The following is a 21,173-nucleotide window of genomic DNA, read 5'->3' on the forward strand; positions in this document are numbered from 1 at the left end:
GATGGATGGACTCTTGCAATTTCTATGTTATCCTCTGCTCCCAGGGATATCCAGGTAATTTTCCCGGAAATTTCTTAAAATATGATGTCTAGGTACTTACTTTGATCATGGCTTTCAGGCATTCCAACCATTCTTAAATTATCTCTCATTACTGCAATGAGATTTTTCACAATTTCTTCTATTTTTTTCATTCTTTTGACTTGGTTTTATTATTTCTTGATGTCTCGTGGAATCATTAGCTTCCACTTATTCGATTTTAATTTTTCAAGGAATTATTCTGTTTGTGAGCTTTTGATCATTTGCCCAATTCTGCTTTTTGAGAATATATTTTCAGTAGTGAATTTTTGTACCTCTTTTTCTATTTGGCCAAATTTTATTTTTAAAGTGTTATTTTCTTGAACATTTTGTGCCTCTTTTACCAAGCTGTTGATTGTATATTCATACTTCTCTTCCTTTACTTTTATTTCTTTAGCTAATTTTTCTTGTGCCACTTTTGATTTTGAAAAAAAAATTTCAGCACTTCCAAGAATTCTTTTGGTGCTTATGTACAATTCCTATCTTTCTTTGAAGCTTTGTTTGTAGCTATTTTGACTTTATTGTCTTCTTCTGAGCCAGTGTCTTGATCGTTCCTGTCACCATAGTACCTCTAAATGGTCAGGTTCTTTTTTTATTGTTTGCTCATTTTTCTACTCTATTTCTTGATTTTGAACTTTGTGTCAAATCTGGGCTCTTTTCCTGGCATGGGAGGGGAAGGGACACTGTCTCAAGCAGGCTTTTTTTCACACTGCTATTTTTAATGCTAGTTCTGGAGATTTGGCAGTTTTTTGGTGCTTTCAAATTGGCTCTTCAGGTCTACACTCTGTTCCTACCCAGGAAAGGTCCCTGATCCTTGGGATTTTAATTGATTTCATTCTTCAGGGTCCCTGATCTCTTGGGACTGGAAACAATACTGCTCTTCAGGGTCCCTGATGCCACAAGGATGAAACACCAGTGGCAGGACAAGGTGGTAGCAACAGAAGCAACAGCAGTTTCAGGATTCTTCACTACATGTGGGCTTGAGTACAGCCTGTATGATGGCGTCACATAACTCTCTTTTGCAAACCTATGTTGTCTTTGTCTGCAAAAATGTCTCACACTGAACATTTGTGACCTCTGCCACTCAAGAATTTGATTTGAGGTGTTATTTTAAAATTTTTTGGAGAGGAATGTTGTCAAAAATCAGCTGAGTGCTTCTCTACTCTGCTATCTTAGCTTTGCCCCTGGAAGTCTCTTGGCTCCATCCCCCTGAAGTCTCTGTTTTAAAAATTATGAACTTACCGTCATTAAGCATTAACATTTTAATAAACAAGGAAAAAGAGAAAGTTTGAAATGTACTCACAAACTTGTTACATAAAGCTCACATGGTACTAATAAAATTGCCAGTTTGTACCCTTCTGAACAGTTTTTGTTTTTTTTTCTATTACTGTTTTATTAATACTCTTTCTCCTTTTGTACCTCTCTTTCTTACTTCCTTCATGCCTTTCTGCCTTCTATTTTATCCTTTTCTATCCTGTTCTATTCTTTCTTGACCCCTTCTGTCATATAAAACAAATAAAGTTAGGTGTAACATATGCTCTGGAACTACAACCCTTTAACTCTCATTCCAATTGATGAGTCAAGTCTGTATAGTGTGCCTATTATTTTCAATAAAAGACTTTGAAAACATTTTAGAGGATCATAAAAATCAGTACCTGATGAAAGATTTTCAAAAAGTAGTTTGGGAGAAAATAACTATGGTATTAGAGCTTGGTTAGAGATCTAGGTAAGCCATATCATTCCAAGAACATCTGTACAGGAAGAAGAAGAGATACCAATTGTAGACACCAGTGTTTTTTCCCCCATTAATATCTATACCACTGCTGAACATTTCCACGTGAGAAATCGATGTAGGATGTGACTCAATAGCTAGGACACGTAAGACAACACAGAGAGAAGTGATTAGAACTAACCAAAGACCTAGAGAAGAAATCTGGGGAAACAATATAATTTGAAAGGCACTCAGGAACTGACTTTCAAATTGTCTCAAAAGGGAACAGATTCCAAAGTCACAGAAAAAAATCACAGGTTTTTACCAAAAAAAAAAAAAGCTGAATGAAAAGACTTTAACCACCATTAAGTCACATACATACTTGTTCATCTCTATGAAAACTTTTTTGAGGGCAGACTTGCTAAAAACACAAAGAAAGGACAGGCTTTTCTATATATATATATTATATATATTATATGTTATATTATATATTATTAATAATATAATAACTATATTAATAATATAACTATATTATATATATATAATTTTCTATAGCAAAGCATATTTTTTACAGTCACACACCTAAGTGAAAGTTTTGAGAATCCACTATTCACTCTATCTATTGAATTTTAAGGCAATTGAGAGGCTGCATAGCATAAAACAGACAGGTCACACTCAAGCCCCATGGGTTGCAAGGCCACAAAATTCCCCAGTGCTGCCGAAACCAGATTAAAATGCAATTAGAAAATGTGTAATAAAATAAATGAAAATACAATAAAAGAGAGGTAATGTTCATTTGTCATTGTCTAGGTGAATATGTGGCCTCTAGGAGTTCCTTTTACCACTGGCATAGAAGACAAAGGGCTGACCTTGACATCAGGAAGTCTTGGGTTCAAGTCCTGCCTCTAAAGAAAATTAATTAATGTAAGTAACTCACTTGATTTCTCAGTTTCCCAGGAAATTTTCTTAGGTTGTACTTTTACAAAGTAAAGGTACTAATATCTCTATCACTGGAGGGAATTTCCAAATGAGGAGGTCCCCATAGCAATGAAGTCACAGATCTGGACAAAAAAAAATAATGAAAGGAAGAGATAATAAAAGGAAGAAATGTTGGTCAACAGTTTCCCAGAATATTGGATACTGTGCAGAATCTTAACAGGACATAGATTCCCTATCAGGTCCTCCAAATATTCCTGTTCACAGCTGAGATTGTAATAACTGCATCAAGCCCCACCCTGAACACTATAAAACCTCTTCAGTGCTGTCCACAGCAAAATGAAAGTGACTGGTTCAAGTACCCACACTGGGAGGGAAAATGTAGATGAAATGGACATAATTCTTAGCTATGGAATAAAGCAGGATGAACAAGCCATTTAGTTAGTCCATCAACCTGAGAGTTTCACATTTATATGATGCCTTCAATGATCCTAAGCTGTCTGCAGTAAAATAAAAAGCCCATCTCTTTAACAGTAGTTTCAGTGATATTATAGATTTATTAATCATATTAATTTGAATCATCCTTTCCCTCTCCTTTAACCTGTATGTAAATTGGTTGTGAATCATGCTGATTCCATCTTCACCACATCTGTTATATCTGTTCTCTTTCTTCTAGTCACATGGTCACCATTCCAAATCAGATTCTCATTACCTACTGCCTGAACCATACAATGGCCACCCAATTGGTCTTCCAGATTCTAGTGTACTAATCTTCAATCCATTCTCTATAAGGCAGCCCAAACAACCTCCCTAAAGTGTCCTCATCAAGAAGTATCAGTGGCCTCCAGGATAAAATACAAACTCCTTTGGTTAGCATTTAAAGTCCTCCATAATATGACTCCAGTTTCTCTTTCCACACTTACTTCACATTACTCCTTTTGCATGTTCTATATACTAATGAATATAGCTAAATTGTTATTTATTTATTTGAATTTAGCACTCTACCCATCTCCTGTCTCCATACTTCTGCCTTCCCTCCTCATCTGCTAAACTTAGAATCCTTCACTTTCACTTTTCAAGGAAGCCTTTTCTGACCTCTTCAAAACCTCTCATTTTTCAAATTATCCTGAATTTACCTGTGTGTGTATTTTTTATATATAATGCAATAACACACTACTTGAGAACAGCATCTATTTTCATCTTTGTCTTTCTATTATTTCTAGCGCCTTGCATAAAATAAGCATTTAATAAATGTTTATTGAGGGAAGGACCTAAGAAAACAATATCAGAAAAAAATGATCCCAAAGGGCAATAGAAAATGCATGGTGATTTTTAAAAGTAAGCTGTAGCATACTGAAAATAGTGTCTTGCATGGGAGACATCAATTTAATTTAACAAGTAGGTATTAAGTACTTGCTGTGTATACAATACTGTGCTAGACAATAAGGATAAAGTGAAGAACAAAATAGCCCCTGCCTTCAAGGAGCTTTCAGTGTAATGGGACATGTATGTTTGTAAAGGGGTAAGCTGGTCATCTGGCAATAATGAGAGACTACAAAGAACCTGAAGATCTTTATCGTTTTTATACTGATAAGAAGGTCTGCAGTATGTTGGATCATAGAATTTCAAAATGGAAAGGCTTTGAGTGATCTAGTCTTACTCCTTCATTTTACAGATGAGGAAAGTGAGGACCAGAGAAATTAAGTGATTTGCCCACAAATCACAAAATGAGTACAATATAAAGCTGGGATTCACATCTAGGTCTTCTGAATTCAAATCTAGTATTTTCAACTTTCTACTACACAAAGCTGCCTTTATGGAAGATTTGTGTAAGGACATAGAGGAGCATCCCACACGATGGAAAAGCTATGACTTCAATCAGCAGAGGTAATACATACACCTATGAGATCACTTATCTTCTTAGTGAAAATGTGAAAACATGGTCTCCTGAAACATCATAATTGGGCTATCACATCTAGTAAGAACGGCCTGTCCCAGTTATGTACAGCTGTTCCAGTAAAGAAACAGAAAACAGATTCCTTTCACACTACTTGAGCACTGCTGAAATTTCTGATGACTGTGAAAATGGCCTTATATACAATGTTTTCACAGCTTGCTTCAGACACAAATTTCTTGCTTTTCTTCTTTGTTGCTTCATGCTGCCATAATCTAAATTTTCTGTAAGAAAAGGCTTTTCTTTTTATTTTCAATTTACAACTATATAATGAAAGATTTCCCCCAAATGAATCAGTTTCCCTGGCATATTCTAGATTTGCCCATTTTAATATTTAAAGATATGAAAGTACATGGGGGCGCTCAGTTTAAAGGGAGATTAACTTTGAGCTCTTGGAACCTATAAAAGAATCTCCTAAATTCAGCATTGTAGGATTCATAAATCCAATGGATTAATAGAACTTAATCTTCTGAATCTATACCAATACTGTTCCAAGTTTGTCTTTTCTCATAAGCTTTTGGCTAATGTTTTTCCCCATAATCACATCTGGTGTTAGCCCTCACAAAGCTTAGTCAGGGATACATTTTTTTTTTCAATATCAGCGTGAAACATGGAAGCTAATGCAATTTAATCAATGAATATCATTAATGAACCTTAAATTAATGAATATCTTATTAAATATTGTTTTAATGATACCTCAACTTCAGTACATGGTTATCCACTAGTATAACAGTGATCTGAGACTGGCCAATGAGAGTTTAATTCTTATGAGCATGCTTACAAAAGACAGCCAGGAAACTGAGAGAGACTGTGTCATCCAGATGGTAATTTTTAAAGTGTTTTCAGTCCAGCTCAATAAAAAGGCTTCACTTCTTCATGTGGTGAGCACACCGGAAACACTACCTGCACATGCTATACAGTTCAAGGGCGTAGATCTGGAAAATGCTGGATCAGGCAAAGCATACTGGATGAACTCAGAAGGGCTGGTCTCTCATTGGCCAGTGTAAGTCTCCCATTATACATATAACTTTAAAAAAAAAAAGTCCCTCCTAGATCTATCTCTGACTTCAACATAGAGGAAGAGAACTCTTGAAACAGAGTAGAAGATATCCTAATTAAGGAAGGTATAATTATTTCCCCTCCCCTCATACATAGTGTGAGAGGCAGTAAAGTGTAGAAGAGTACTGAGCTTGGAATCCTGGGTTCAATTTGTCACTAACAGTAGTTTTCTGAACCTGGGCAAATCACTTAAAACTCTCTAAGTCTCAATTTTCTTATCTATAAAATAGGGATATCTATTGAAGTGCTATAATATCTGTTATGAGGCATAGGGACTGGATCTATGATTAATACAGGGAACTCCCAGGTGAGGAAAGTTCCTCAATAAAAGCTGGTCAGTGCATTCCCTGCAGCTTAAGCCTTAGATTGCCCAGGGCAATGAGAGGTTAAGAGATATGCTCTGGGTCACATGACTAGAATTTGTCAGAAAATGAACCCAGGTCTTCTTGGCTCTGTGATTGTCTCACTAGTTACTATACCATGATGCCTTTCAATATCAGTTATTATTGTTATTGTTAACATAGTCATCTTTCATATGCTTGCCCCACTATATACCCTATGGTATAATGGTTGTCTTTCTGAAAACCCAATGAACTCAAATTCTGTTATTCTATGATAACTAATATATTATTGAGGTATCTGAAAGACAGAATGATCACAATGGGTGGAGTTTGGAATGCAATTTCCAATTATTGATTAGCTAGATTAATTTAGAAGCCAGAGAAAAACACCTAGATTTAAATGGGGATCTGCTCTATGACTCACCTATGCCCCATGTGCTTGCTTCTAACATTTCAGTAATCTTTGAACATTCAGTCTATGATCTCCAAACTTTGCTACTCTTATGGAAGTAAAATGAAGAAGTTGGTTTGAATTTAAGAGTATGATGAGTTTTAATGTTCGAATAGACATAACAAGCAAGAATAAAAAGATTATCAGGTTTCAAGGTAATCTCTGGTGTCATTCATACACCAGAATAGCAAAGGGTGTACCTTGGGTGTGAATATGAGATGGAGTATGAATTATCCCCATAATGAATGTACAAGGAAGTGTGCAGGTCATGCAATAAAATTCAAATATTCAAACAGAATAATGATCTCATCTATCTAGAAGCTCCTTCCTACAATGCAAATAGAAACTCATCTTGTCTGTGTCCTTCCAAAAGTCTGCACAGGGGGCTATAATAAAATTTGTTGACAATCTAAAAACTGTGATTCATAGCACCCTCTGCCCCTTCTGTCACTGTTCAGCCACCACGACCACAGAAGCAAAAAGGGATCTGTGAACTCGTTTAAATATTGCGGAAGGGAGAGATACATAGAAAGTAACAGGAATTGGTTAAAATATTACCAGAAGGTTTTATTAGGGTTGAGGGATCTAAATAAACTTTGTAGTCAAAGGAAGAAAACCAATAAAGATGCAAGGATCAAAAGTGTAAGGCAGTGCAGTTCGGTCTAGAAGGATGTACACTGCAGTTTTTGTTTTTGTTTTTTTTTTCTATATAAGGATGATATTACTGACCCCTTGTCTGTATGGAATAAACTTAATTTGTTTGAGTTTTCAATTGATTCACAGCCATCCATGAATCAACTTCTAGTTACATCTCCCATATGTGATCAAAGAATAGATTATCCCTACCTCAAAATGTTGTTTGTATAAATTGTCAGCTCTTCTGAAAATGGCATTTGGAAAGAATATATAATAGAATATGTAAAGAATATATAATGAGCAAAATTATTTGAATCACAAATAGTGCCGTTCCTTTTTTTTTTTTTTTGGCTAGGCAATGGGGTTAAGTGACTTGGCCAGGGGTCACATAACTAGTAAGTGTTATGTATCTGAGGCTGGATTTGAACTCAGGTCCTCCTGTATCCAGGGCCGGTGTTCTATCCACTGTGCCACCTAGCTGCCCCCATTCCTTCTCATTCCAATGTGGCAACCCATTGCAATGTTGTGCTTGCTTTTTATGACCCTTCATGATTACATTGATTTTGAATAGAATACGTTCCCCTGATGCTCCTTCTGGACATTAACAATACACATCACTAACTATGCTGCCTTTGTACTTATTCTAGGAATGACTGATTTGTACTTATCTACTTGGGATCATTTCCCCAATTCTCTTCCTAAATTAGAGTGTATAACATTGGACGTAAAGTCTGCCCCATTCCCCATTCAACTCAACAGATGCTGTCCATTGTGTTAGGTGCTGGGTATAAGATAATGAAAAGAGTAATATCAAAAATATCGAGGAGCTTATAATTTTTGAAAGGGGTATAAAACATAGAGGAACTCAATCAACAAACATTTCTTAAGTACTTCATAATACAGGGTGTCCCAAAAGTCTTAATGTAGCTTTCAGCTTTAATTACTTTCAACTTTTAACAGTTTCAATAGTCGTTGATAAAGCAGTCACTTTATTTGTACAAAAAGACACAAGACTGTTGACTTGTCATCAAAACAAGACTACACAATAAGCTTTAATTTAAGCTTTAGTAGCCTAAAACTGAGACTTTGAGGATACACCATATGGTAGGCCCTGCACCATGGTTTGAGAATACAAAGACAAAAAAAAAATATTTACTACCTCAAAAAGCTTATATTTTAACAGGTGAGACAACATTACATAAATAGGCATATCCAAAATAAATCTGAAGTAATGTAGTGGTCATAGGGGGTTACTATCATCTGAGGGCATCAAGAATTTCCTCATGGAGAAGGTGAGCTCTGAAGGAAAGTAAGACTTCTAAGAGGTGGATATTAAGATAGAATGCCTTGTGTGAGGAAAAGTGAGATCAGTTTGGCTGAGCTACAGAGTACACAAAGGGGAGCCGTGTATAAAAATATGAGGCAACTGGAATCAGGAAGACCTGAGTTCAAATCCAGCCACAGACACTTACTAGCTGTGTGACCCTGGAGGCACTTAACCACTATTTGTTCCAGTTTTCTCATCTGCAGAATGGAGAGAATAATGGCACCTATCTTCCATGTTTGTTGTGAGGATCAAATGCACTTACATTTGGAGAGAGCTTAGCACAATGCCTGGCACACAGTAGGTGCTATATAAGTGTTAGCAGTGAGGAGGAGGAGGAGGAAGAGGAGCACTCAGAAAGAGGCAAGAGATCCCAGAAGGGAGAGAGCTGAAGTAACTATCCCAAGCAGGGACTAAATACAAACTCTTACCATTATTCTTAAACCAGCTGAACTAAGGTGTCATTATCTCTCTTTATCAAGCTATCCATTTCAAATAAAGTAAAGGTTGATGGTGTGGTGTTCAGTTATTTCAGTTGTGTATGACCCCATTTGGGGTTCTCTTGGCAAAGAGAATGGAGTGGTTTGCCATTCCCTTCTCCAGAAAGTAATGTAAAGGTTGGAAATGTGTAATTCATAATGAGAGGAAGGCAACACTGATACGATGTATGTGCAACTCCTGAGACTCCTTGTGACACTGCCTGAATTTATTGTGTGATCTTGTTTTAATGACAAGGCAACAGTCCTGTGTCATTCTGTACAAATAAATAAAGCAGCAGCTACATCAGCTGTTGATGACAAGGAAAACAAATAATGGGTTTATCCTTACTTAAAGAGTGCCCTAGGACACATCTCTTTTATGCTCAGGGAAGGCTTCATTTGACCTAATGTTAAGAACTGTTAAAGAGGCTGTTATTGATTAAGATCAGATAACCATCTCATTATTCATTTTATTTAGAATATTTTTTTTTGTTGTTGCACTGTACTAGGATACCAGAAGGGTAAGCATAAATGCTCTCCCTCTTATCTTGAATCACAGAATTTGAGTTCATTGGGTTTTCAGAAAGACAACCATTATACCATAGGGTATATAGTGGGGCAAGCATATGAAAGATGACTATGTTAACAATAACAATAATAACTGATATTGAAAGGCATCATGGTATAGTAACTAGTGAGACAATCACAGAGCCAAGAAGACCTGGGTTCATTTTCTGACAAATTCTAGTCATGTGACCCAGAGCATATCTCTTAACCTCTCATTGCCCTGGGCAATCTAAGGCTTAAGCTGCAGGGAATGCACTGACCAGCTTTTATTGAGGAACTTTCCTCACCTGGGAGTTCCCTGTATTAATCATAGATCCAGTCCCTATGCCTCATAACAGATATTATAGCACTTCAATAGATATCCCTATTTTATAGATAAGAAAATTGAGACTTAGAGAGTTTTAAGTGATTTGCCCAGGTTCAGAAAACTACTGTTAGTGACAAATTGAACCCAGGATTCCAAGCTCAGTACTCTTCTACACTTTACTGCCTCTCACACTATGTATGAGGGGAGGGGAAATAATTATACCTTCCTTAATTAGGATATCTTCTACTCTGTTTCAAGAGTTCTCTTCCTCTATGTTGAAGTCAGAGATAGATCTAGGAGGGACTTTTTTTTTTTAAAGTTATATGTATAATGGGAGACTTACACTGGCCAATGAGAGACCAGCCCTTCTGAGTTCATCCAGTATGCTTTGCCTGATCCAGCATTTTCCAGATCTACGCCCTTGAACTGTATAGCATGTGCAGGTAGTGTTTCCGGTGTGCTCACCACATGAAGAAGTGAAGCCTTTTTATTGAGCTGGACTGAAAACACTTTAAAAATTACCATCTGGATGACACAGTCTCTCTCAGTTTCCTGGCTGTCTTTTGTAAGCATGCTCATAAGAATTAAACTCTCATTGGCCAGTCTCAGATCACTGTTATACTAGTGGATAACCATGTACTGAAGTTGAGGTATCATTAAAACAATATTTAATAAGATATTCATTAATTTAAGGTTCATTAATGATATTCATTGATTAAATTGCATTAGCTTCCATGTTTCACGCTGATATTGAAAAAAAAAATGTATCCCTGACTAAGCTTTGTGAGGGCTAACACCAGATGTGATTATGGGGAAAAACATTAGCCAAAAGCTTATGAGAAAAGACAAACTTGGAACAGTATTGGTATAGATTCAGAAGATTAAGTTCTATTAATCCATTGGATTTATGAATCCTACAATGCTGAATTTAGGAGATTCTTTTATAGGTTCCAAGAGCTCAAAGTTAATCTCCCTTTAAACTGAGCGCCCCCATGTACTTTCATATCTTTAAATATTAAAATGGGCAAATCTAGAATATGCCAGGGAAACTGATTCATTTGGGGGAAATCTTTCATTATATAGTTGTAAATTGAAAATAAAAAGAAAAGCCTTTTCTTACAGAAAATTTAGATTATGGCAGCATGAAGCAACAAAGAAGAAAAGAACAAAACATAGGCCAGCTTTGAAGTAATCAATAATACAAAAATATAGTAAGAGTTCACATTGTATTATCGATTACTTCAAAGCTGGCCTATTTCAGCTTCCAATGCAATCAAGATTTATGTGGCTACTTAATTTGTTTTGTTTGTGCTGACTGGAGCATAGTTCATTACATTTATGTAGACTTCCCATGTGTGTCCTAAATTGGTTGTTGAAAATGAAATGCAGTGGATGAAATCTATTTAGTATTTAAAAGTGCTTCAGTTGGAAGGAGGGGAGAATCAATTTTAATACTGATTTGAAGCAATTACATAGTCTTTGTCCTTGAACTTAGGAACTGAGAACAAAATGAAGGAAAATAATGATGGCTGTAGTTAATTATATGTAACTTATCTGGTTTATTTTGAAATTCCCCTCACCAAAGTAGCAAATAATAGAGAACTGGGAGGTAGAAAGGATGTAGACCTTTGCCCTGAGTTGGAAAAATGTACAACATTAACTATTTTTTCTCCTTTAGCAGGTAAAACAGTTGAGCTTAGCTAGTTACCAAGAATAATGAAGTAATATAGGAAGACATAAGGGCCTGTTTCCCCATTCTGCAATCGGATCCTTGGATGTTGGTTTCATGATGTCTCAGGGTCTCTTAACTATTGGGACTCAGGGTCCCAGTGTCTTTTCTCTACTGAATGTTATCCTAGTCATCTCTTTTTCCGACTGAACTCGTCTTATAAAAATTTGAGGTTGCCTTTTTTGTTGCTTGTCTTGATTGTTTTGTGTGGTGTTTGTCCTTGGAGCCCGAAGTACTAATTATGGCTCTAGCCTTAGACCCTCTAAACAAGTTTTTAGAAATTAGAGAATTACTGAAATTAAGGGCAACCAAAATAATTATTTTGGGGGGTGATCTAAGGGCTACTCACTGAAAGAAACTAGGCGTGTTGGTTTGTGACAAAGTCTCATTGTCAATAAAGGCAAAGCTGGGCAACATAAAGATTCTGGATTTGAAGTCCGCAGATTTGGCTTCAAGTCCCAGGTCTGCTTACTATTGCATAACCTTAGACAAGTCACTTAAAGTCTCTGAGACTCAGTTTCCTCACCTATATAAAACTAGGTGCCCCCTGGGGACTCTAAATCTATAATCCTATGACCCAATGATTCTTTCAGCTTTGCTCTTCTGGAAATATTACTTAACTAGTGCTTATATCATGCTGGAGACCAAATGAGATCTCACTCACTTGATGAGCAGCTAAAATGAAGTAAGTACTTAAAGTACTGGCCCCAGATATTTGACCTAGTGACTCTGAGGACCACTTTCAAGACAGAAAAATATTAGAGGCTTTGGATGGAAAATTGAGGAGATACAAAGGATCACCATGGTAATTTCAAGGTCACCATTGGGCACAGGTTTATCTAATAAACTATTTAAGTAGGTAGTGGAAGCTGCATTGAGGAACATGGAGTCCAGCACTTAGCCAGAAGGTTTTTCTCCCTCATTCCCTTGGCTGACAAAGAAATGGCTCTTTGATCTCTTGTTGCAGTTTGGTCATTTTCAATTGTGTATATAATAATTTATTGTTATTTAAACATCATATAGGGGCTATTAAATAAAAATTGACTTCATAAAGATGAAATCTAGAAAACTTTAAAGCTTCTGAAAACCCACACATTTAAGTAATATTTTTAAAATTCTTTTGATTTGGTGAAATTTTTTAAATATACATATACACAGGGGGTGGAGTCAAGATGGCAGAGTAAAAGCAGTGATTTGCTTGAGCTCTCCCCCAAACTCTTCCAAATACCTATAAAAATGGCTCCAAACAAATTCTAAAGCAGCAGAACCCACAAAAAGACAGAATGAAACAAATTTACAGCCCAAGAAAGCCTGAATCGTTGATCAGAAATATACATATACACACACAAAGAATGGGTAACACGTATAAATAGTTATGCAATCAAAAGTGAGGAGAAAACAGCTGGAGAAAAAACAGATGTGATCAAGAGTCCTTTAAACTGTTTCACTATGAGTAAAATATTAAGGAGACTGGTACCCAAGAAGTAGCTCCGGGATGATGACTTAAAAACTAGATTCTCTTCTTGGAAAGGGAAAAAACACACACAAAATATTTTTTAAATTTCTAATAATAATTTATCTTCCATTAAGGTCTTCTGATGCCTTAGCTTAATGTTGGGATAACTCTCAGGTCTCAAAACCTATGTTAGTAGAACATTACATCTGGCAGGTCTGACCATGATGGAAAGGTTCTGAATTTGTGGACATTAACAAACTATTGTTGTAACCCTAAAACCAACTCACCCACACAGATCCATAGGTATTAAGCCAGCATAATCACTTTTTTTCAGTCAAAACAATTGCAATCTGCATCAGTGAAGAGATTCCACTATTGATATAAAAGATTCTTGAAATATTTCAGCATCAATATAAAAGAAATAACAGGCTAAAATTATTATAGGCTAAATTTGGCTTTCCTAATATCATTCAATGGTAAAATTAAGATTATGGCAAGAGAGAGGCAGTATAGAATCAATTATCAATTCTTCTCCAGGTTCTGCCCACTTTATTTTCTATCAATTCAGACAAGTCTTCCAATATTTCTCTGAAACAATTCCCTGCTTCATTTGTTATAGCACAACAGTATTTCACTATATTCATGACTTGTTCAGCTATTACCCAACTGATGGTAAATGGATTTGTTTCTAGTTTTCTACCACCACCACAATAATTCTTATTTCCTTGATCATTTCAGAATAGCAGCATTGTTGGATCCAAGAGTACGCACAATTTAGTAACATGGGGTAGAGTTCCAAATTGTTTTCTGGAATGAAACTTTGCATTAATATATTTGCTTTCCCACAAACCTTTCAACAATTGTCATTTTGTGTTTTTGTCAACTTTGAAAATTTAATAGAGATGAAGGAGAACCTCAGAATTACTTTAATTTGCATGTCTCCAAATATCAGCATTTGGAGTAATTTTTCATATCTTTATTGATAGCTTTGATATCTTCTGAAAAATGCCTTTTAAAATCCTTTGATCATGTATCAATTGGGGATTGTAAGATTGAATCAGTTCTCAGTATATTTTGGAAATGAGACCTTCATCAGAAAAACTTGTAATTTTTTCCTCAGCTACCTACTTCTCTTCTAATTGGAACTGCATTAGCATTGTTCGTGCTAATTTTACATAAATTTTTACATAATCAAAATTATCTATTTTATTTCCTATATTCTTCTCAATCCTTTGGTCATGAAGTCTCCTCCTATCCACCAATCTGAAAAATTTGCTTATGATGTCAATATTTATGCCTATTTTGGTATATGGTGTCAGATGCTAGTGTATACACAGTTTCTACTGGACTACTTTCCATTTTTCCCAGTAGTTTTGATGAATAGTTAACTCTTACTCAAGGATTTGGGGTGTTTGGGTTTATCAAACACTAGGTTACTCTGTTCATTTACTTTTCTATATTGTATATTTAATATGTTCCACTGATTAAATTATCTATTTTTTAATTAGTGCCAAATCATTTTGATGATTACTGCTTTGTAGTTTGAGATTAGGTACCACTAGACTCTCTTCATTTTTTAATATTATTTCTGTTGAGATCCTTGACCTACTATTCCTCTAGATGAATTTAATTATTATTTATTCAAGCATTATAAAACAATCTTTTGAAAGATTGATTGATACGGCACTAAATAAATAAATGCATTTACACTGCATTGTCATTTTTATTATTTTGGCTTACCCTACCAAGGAGCAATTAATATTTCTTCAATTATTTAAGTTTGTCTGTGTAGAGTGCTTTATAGTTATATTTACATAGTTCCTTTATGTCTTATCAGGTTCATTCCAAATCACTGTAGCTATTTTAAAAGAAATGTGTCTACTGTGTATTGATTTAAAATAATAATTAGGTGCAAAAGAAGAAAATATTACCTTGAAGGTTCTCCTCAAAGTATATCCCATGCACAAATTAAAATTATTCAGGACTCTTTGAGAAGTGCAGTTAAGGAAAAAATGTTCAGCAATTCACAAGAATAATAAAATTAAGTGGTGTAAGATATGGAAATGTTATTGATAATCTAGGTTGGTAATCAGTGTCACTGAAAACATGCTACAGATTCCAATTGAAAGAAGAACTTTTTAATAATAGCTAGATTCTACAAATGCTCCTATTCACAGGTAACATCTAGAACTTATAATAATAGTAGTACTTTATTTAGTACTTTAATTATATTTATATATAAATATATTTACATATATAATTAATTATGTTAATTTAATAATTATTTAGTACTTTAAAATTTACAAATAATTTTGTGATATGAATTAGAAGTCTTGAAATACTACAAACTGCCTTCAAGAAAATCCACTGAAAGTAAGAGAGAGAGATTTGTCCAAAATTTTTATTAGAAAAATAAAATAAATAAAAATATTTTTGATACTATTGTATGCTGCTTAATGGGCCAGGTGATCTTACTATATACGAGTTATACCTTGGACAGATGCTTTGTCAGACTCACTAGCCTCCTCAGTGTAGCCAAACAAGTAATTAGGAAATGTTTCACAACATAAATAAAAATACAAAACAACAAAGATAATGTTAATGTGTAGTTTTGAAGTCAATATGTGACCAGCTGGGATCCAATTCTGCTTTGAGTTTGATACCTCTGCTTTAGATGAGACACAGAATTAAACAAGATTGAGGAGGTCATAGAAATCCTGTTTTCCTTCAGAAGTGCAACTCAAGCATGACACAAAGCCTTTCCTGTCCCTTCTCTTCTCAATCCTCCAAATGATACTGTCATCTGGAACATAGTAAACCCTTAATAATGCTCTATCGATCTATCTCTCTATCTTTATTGTATTATCTACTTTGTATTCATGTATTTGTTGTTTTTACCTATTCTGTTCATATATAATGAAAAGTAATATATGTATAGAACATACACGTGTATGTACATATGCATATATGTGTGTATTTGTCTCCCCCAATAGAATACAAACTCCACTGCCACAAAAGCTGATCTCCCTAATACCAGCACATTTTTCCAGTGATGCTATAAATCACGAAATGTCATGATCTTGGAAGAATCAATATTACAAATAAATTAAAGAGAAATGCAAATATGCATAGTGAGTCTAACTAGGCTACAGCATGTTACCAATGACAACTTATACATGAGGAGTGCCATTAAAAACATTAAGGATGTCTATGACCAGAAAAAAAGTGAATATGATAAGGAGAGAGAAACTGATGGGCAGTTCAAGTGCTGCATTTGCTCTCTCAATGAACTAAACCACTGAGAACAGGGGTTCTTACTGTTTTTGTTTTGTTTTTTTTGTATCATGGATAACCTTGAGGTTGAGTTGAAGCGTACAAACCCCTTTCCATGACAGTGTTTTAAAAACATAAAATGCATATGATTATAAAAGAAACCAATTATATTAAAACACAGCTTATCAAAATATTTTAAAAATTCATAGAGCCCAAGCTAAGGACATGACTTAGAAGAAGAAGATGTAGATTCTGTTCTCCCTCAGTTTTTCCTAAAGGATTCCAAGTACATCTCTTTTTTTGGTTCTGACAATTTTATTCAGTGTCTGATACTTGTCTGATTATTATTTCATCCTTGAAAACAAAATGTGTCTGGCTTTTCATTTTTGTATTCCCAGTACTGAGGCAAAGTATCTTGTGCATAACAGAGAATTAATATATGATTATCTAATTTAGAAACACTTTTAAGGTATTTTGCAGAGATATGGACATAAGTTACACAGGTTAGGAAGTTATGACAGTAGGTGACTCAGCGGGTGGAGTGCTGGGCTCGGAGTCAAAAAGATCTGAGTTCAAACTTGGCCTCAGACACTGACTAGATATGTGACCCTAAGGAAGCCACTTAAACCTCTGTTTGCCTCAGTTTCCCTATGGGGATAATAACAGAACCTACCTCCTAGGGATGTTGTGAAGATTACATGGGATAATAATTGTAAAGCAGTTAGCATAGTGACTAGCACTTAGAAAGTGCTATATAAATGTTAGCTATTAGCTATTATGTAGGGATTATAATTGTGACCCCAAATAGTGAAAGACTATCTACACCAATGAAATCATGCTTGATCCATCAAAATGTGAAAGGCAAAAGAAAGGATTTTCTATCATAGAGTGAAATGAAATTCTCTGATTACCTTGTTTTGATACAAAGGGAAAAAATTATTTCTGCGTTTCCAAAATGTTAAATTTATCGGTACATTCACGAGTTTCTAAGAGGTTATTATGTAACCTCATCCATTTTTCCTAAGGACATTTCTAAAACTGTATCTGTATTAGATTCTATATAGGTGGCCAAAGTATCATAGTGGCTTTACTATGGCTTTACTGCATAAATATTTTCTAATTTTAATACATATCTGACTAAAATGTCAGTCTTTAGAAAATAAAGTAATTTATTTAAACCAACAGTGTAATTTTTAAACTCTAAAATTAAACTTTTTCAGGAGAAGAACATTTTTTGTCCAATTGGAGCTATAAAATATTTGTTGACTTCTCCAATGTGCTTTAGACATTTACCTTTTTTGGTCATTTCCATTTATATTTCCCTAAAAGTTTCAGTCTTTCCATGAATTTCTATACAACTTAACAATGGGAACATTTGTACTTCACTGAAGCTAATAGAATTTTTTAATCCACAATTTCTCCACATACTTAAAGTATCTATGACTCAAGAAAGGCAAAGTGATAAGGTTTTGGTCATTTCTTTGTTGCTGTTTTACATTTGTTTGGATGAGCTGATATTGTTTTTAGTCACGTTTGCTTTCTGGCAATAATTCATCCCATTAGAGAAATCACATAGGACAAGTACTATAGAAATTATTTTAAATACTGATTGTGACCTTTCTATAGTCTTGACAGAAACAGTGCTAAAGATGCAATTATCTAGTGTTTTCAAAGTCTTGATGCATTCAGAAAAGTGACTTAACATATGTTTTGGGCCAAATTTTCAATAACAGCTTCTAAATCTGCAAGCCTGTGTTTTGGCTGTAGGCACCTTTCAGGCCACCAGGAACTTCAGTTGATGAACACTAAGAGCCTTACATGCATCCAAAAATGTTAATAATCACATATTTAAGTATGAAGTTGAAAAATTTCTGTACCTCCCACATGACTCAAGTGGCACAAAGTTAAGGATAGCTAAGATTAAGGTTGGTTTGGAGCCTTATATTCTATGATATATATTCACATTTGAACTCATCATCAAATATAAGATATAAATCTAATGGAAAAAATAATGTAGAACTGTGGGAGAATAAGGTAAAACTAAATGGGAGAAATTAATTCTGGAAATATACATGACCCTGTGAAAGTTTTTAAAAGAGTAAAGGAAAAAGAAAAAAAAAGGCTACCATTTATTATATATTTATATGGTGCTGAATAATGATCAGCCTCTGTCCCAAAACTAAAATAATGGTAGAATGTTCCAGAAAAATCTCTATTTAACACTAGTTTTTCTTCAGCAAGTTTTCTCTGCCATTGTTTAGCAAACTGATGTCTTCTAGAATCCTCTAGGAACCTTCCATGGTTCTTTCCAAGAACTTCACAAACATCTCTCTGGCTGTGACATGTAGGTTCCCAATCATATAAACCTGGATGAGACCCAACCTCTCCTTATAGAATACCTGGCTCTCTTCTATATCATGGTGTGTTCCTGTTACAAAGGTCAGCCCAGGTACCAAGGCAGAAGTGTACCTCTTACTTGCACCATCAGTCTCCTTCCACTTCCTAACAAAAATAGATATAGTTGTACTCAAGGCCAGAATTCTATATCACATGATCTTTCTGGAGATTGGCTGTATACTTGTGCTTCTTGGTGACCGTGACCTAAACTTTATCCTTTCTTCCCATTCTTATGCCTCCATAACTAAAGTTAAGCTATCCTTTGAGTGGGGTAGGTAAAATGCATACAACATAAAAGACCTTCTGTATTTTAGCATTATTAGATGGCTTGCTTCTTTTGTGGAACTCTTAAACCCTCTAAAGCATCTACAATGGACCAGCACAAATGGAGCAAGATTTCTGTTATAGTCTCCAACAACCCTGTGGCCTCAAGGCAAATCACCTAATCACTCCAGGTCAGTTTCCTCATGTATAAAATGAGAAAATTGGTCTATATTATCTCTAATGTCCCCTTCAGTATTGAAAGTCTATGATTCTAAGGGATTCTGAGTCATATGAGCTCTCAGGCTAAAGTGATTAGAGGGAGTATTAAGCCAAATATTATCTTCCAAATTGAGCACATGATTGGTAAGCCTTAGCCCAGTGATTTCCAACCTTTTTCAGTATTAGGTAGTTCTTTTTAATGTCCAAGTATTCACAAATGCTGACCTTAGCTATTCTGATGAATAAGAATATATATGACTGGATATGATAATAACAATAACAATAACAATAACAACAACTAACATTCACATAGAGCTTTAAGGTTGGCAAAATATTTATATGATCCTCATATTTTGTGAGGTAAGTGTTATTATTACCTGAATTTATATATAGGAAAACTATAGCAGAGAGTTGGCAAGTATTGTATACGGTACCACACAGCTACTAACTTTTAAAAGCAGCATTCAAACTTTGATCTCCCTGACTCCAAATTCAAAGTTCTATCAACTACCGCAAGTTGCCTTTGGATATGGCATAGAGTTTGGGAATCTCAGTTCTAGATCACAGGTCTCTAACTTTTTTTGTGTGTGTGACTAGGAACTCCTGGACAGGATAGCAGATGTGTGGGGATAATGTGCTAATTAGGAAATTGTGAGGTTATGGAAAGCACGGATTGCCAGTAGACTACATCCAAGTTCCCGTTTGAGTACGTTCAGAAATGCTTAAAGACCATAAAAATTGTATATAGCCAAAGTCTTTACTTTTATGATCAATCATACTCTAATCTGTTATTGCTTGGCTGATTGTGAATCCATGCCTTAAACAGAATTCTGGCTTGAGAAAAACATGAGGGGACTCTGTGGCATAATGCTATAGAGTCAAATGAAAATGGAAGTCAAGGTAATGGTTATGAATTTATAAATAAATTTGAATTCTTTTATGATTTTCTTTTGCTAAAGTTATTACAAGAAATTACTCATTCATTCAGGAAATATTTACTGACCATATAATAGATGTTACAGGGATGTTAGCAGCCTTCGACTAAAAAAACTGCTATGGGCCTCTGGGTAAAGGGGGAGTATTGGGCTCTATCTCTCACCAGTTGCCATGTGTCTTAAGAATGCATGGTCCTTTTGTTTCCGTTCTCTTTTTGTTTATTCTTTTCTAATATTGGGTGAATAAGTATCTAGAGATTAAATGATCAGATTACAATCCTGTGAGCTTCAAGAGGTAGAGAGACTCACAAGAGGTTCAGCAACTGGGGTTGCAGCAGAATCTTGACAGGACCGAGAGCAATACTGTCCAGTTAAAAGCTAGCCCTGAGAAGTAACCTGCTTGGCCCAGTCAGCCCAGCACAATTCAATAAAGCAGCTAAGATACCATGTCCTTTTAGCAAGAAGATGACTCTTCCCTTGGCTATGCCATACCTTGAAACAAATTTGGTGATGACTTTAGAAAAGGGAAAAAAAAAGGATTCCCAGAACCAGGAGGAAAAGAGTTATGATAGATTTGTCCAGGATGATTCAAGAGTGGCTCTGTGTAGAATCATAAGGATGGACTAGATTACAATTTCCAAACCAATGAGTTATGATACTTCATTACATTACAAAAAATGTCTTTGGTATTTTGGGGCATCTTCAATCACTTTCCCAATTTTTGAAAGGAAGGGTGGTGTGTTGTGGTAACCGTAATAGAGACAAATGATGATTGGGGTGTATTTTTATATACCAACACCCACTTTACAGCAATTTACTAATCATCCTGCCTCCTACTTGGCCTCCACCCACTAGAATTTGACTCCAGGACCTACGACTCTGTGCCCTGACTAGTGAACTTTCACTTTATCTTACTCAGTCCTGGGCCACCATGCCACTTCCTGACCATCTCCAAGCCACTTTCCACTGCCTCCTCCTTCTAACTCTTGCTGTCCTACATGTATTGTCTTTCCCAATAAGAATGTATGTTCCTTATGCTACCTATCTTGCTTGTATTTAT

General features: G+C 35.3%; 1 protein-coding gene across 7 annotated transcripts in view; it reads right to left on the bottom strand.

Annotated features, from left to right (window-relative positions):
• Positions 1-21,173, bottom strand: part of PLCB4 (phospholipase C beta 4) — a 473,095-nt gene that overhangs the window by 238,564 nt on the left and 213,358 nt on the right. For 6 of the 7 annotated variants that reach the window (XM_027840353.1, XM_027840358.1, XM_027840355.1 and 3 more), the window contains one exon: positions 2,724-2,847. The exons of the other annotated variant lie outside the window; for it this stretch is intronic. The gene's annotated coding sequence lies outside the window, so the exon portion shown is untranslated. The remainder of the gene's footprint in view (positions 1-2,723; positions 2,848-21,173) is intronic. 7 annotated transcript variants of the gene reach the window in all.

The sequence above is a fragment of the Vombatus ursinus genome, unplaced genomic scaffold (assembly GCF_900497805.2).
Source record: "Vombatus ursinus unplaced genomic scaffold, bare-nosed wombat genome assembly UNPS02014841.1, whole genome shotgun sequence".
Classification (NCBI taxonomy): Eukaryota; Metazoa; Chordata; class Mammalia; order Diprotodontia; family Vombatidae; genus Vombatus; species Vombatus ursinus.